General features: G+C 33.8%; 1 protein-coding gene across 1 annotated transcript in view; it reads left to right on the plus strand.

Annotated features, from left to right (window-relative positions):
- Positions 1-1,437, plus strand: part of PDE1C (phosphodiesterase 1C) — a 787,489-nt gene that overhangs the window by 522,091 nt on the left and 263,961 nt on the right. The gene's annotated exons all lie outside the window — the stretch shown is intronic.

The following is a 1,437-nucleotide window of genomic DNA, read 5'->3' on the forward strand; positions in this document are numbered from 1 at the left end:
CTGTGTCCCATAGATTTTGGTATATTGTGTTTTCATTCTCATTTGATTCAAGGGATTTTTGAATTTCAATTTTGATTTCTTCTCTTACCCAGTCTTTCTCTAGGAGGGTATTGTTCAGTTTCCATGTGTTTACTCTTTTTCTGTTGATCTTCCTATAGTTGATTTCTAATTTGATAGCGTTATGATCTGAGAAGATGCTTTGCAGTATTTCAATGTTTCTAAATTTATTAAGGCTTGCTTTATGGCCTAACATATGGTGTATCATGGAAAAAGTTCCATGTGCACTGGAGAAGAACGTATATTGTGTTCCTGTTGGGTGAAGTGCTCTGTAGATATCTATAAGGCCCAGTTAGTGGAGTGTATTATTTAGCTCTTCTGCATCTTTATTGAGTCTCTTTCCAGTTGTTCTATCTTTCATAGACAGTGGTGTATTAAAAGTCTCACACTATGACTATGGAGTCATCTATTTGGCTTTTCAACTCTTTTAAAGTCTGATTTATATATTTTGGGGCCCTTTCATTGAGTCCATAGATATTTATTATTGTTATATCTTCATGATCAATTGATCCTTTAATCATTATATAATTTCCTTCCTTGTCTTGTATGGTGTTTTTTGTCTTAAAGGCAATTTGATCAGAAATTAATATTGCAACTCCTGCTCTCTTACTGGTGCCATTTGCTTGATATATCTTTTTCCAACCTTTGATTTTTAGTCTATTTTTGTCTTTATCTCTAAGGTGTGTCTCTTGTAGCCAACATATTGATGGATTTTGTTTTCTTATCCAATCTGTAAGTCTCCGTCTCTTGAGTGGTGCATTTAATCCATTAACATTCAGTGTAGTTATTGACAAGTATTATTTGGTTGCTGTCATTTTGGTATGTGTTTTTTCATAGTATAGTTTCTTTGTTCTGTATTATTTTCTGTGCTGAGCTCATTATGTTTATGAATCTTGTTATCATTTCCTTTGTTGCTGTTGTTTTAGTATTTGCTGGGTATTTGTGCTTGTCCTCTTTTTTATTGTAATATGAAGGTTTATTCTTTTTCTTTGAGGTTACCCTATGATCTATAATTTTCTTCCTGAGTTTAGAACAGTCTATTTTGTCTTGCAACTCTCTTAACTTCCTCACCATTTAGAAGTTCTGTGACTGCACAATCTTTTCCCACTTTTTGTTTCTAGTTGTCCTCGCTTGCCAATTGATGTCTCTGGTTCCCTGTTTACAATCTTATAAGCTCATTTTATTTTGGCTATGTCCATATCTGTGGTTTCTGGGATATGTCATCTTGTGTATCAACGGTCTGTTGATATTTGCTATTTTTGGTTCTCTGATCAAAGTACTGCCTTAGCATCTTTTGTAAGATTGGTCTGGTTTTAACAAATTCCCTTAGTTTCTGCTTATCTGGAAATCTCCTAATTTCACCATCATATTTGAGGGACA

Source organism: Orycteropus afer, unplaced genomic scaffold (genome assembly GCF_000298275.1).
Source record: "Orycteropus afer afer isolate SDZICR_OR568_19922 unplaced genomic scaffold, OryAfe1.0 scaffold00008, whole genome shotgun sequence".
NCBI classification, from domain to species: domain Eukaryota; kingdom Metazoa; phylum Chordata; class Mammalia; order Tubulidentata; family Orycteropodidae; genus Orycteropus; species Orycteropus afer.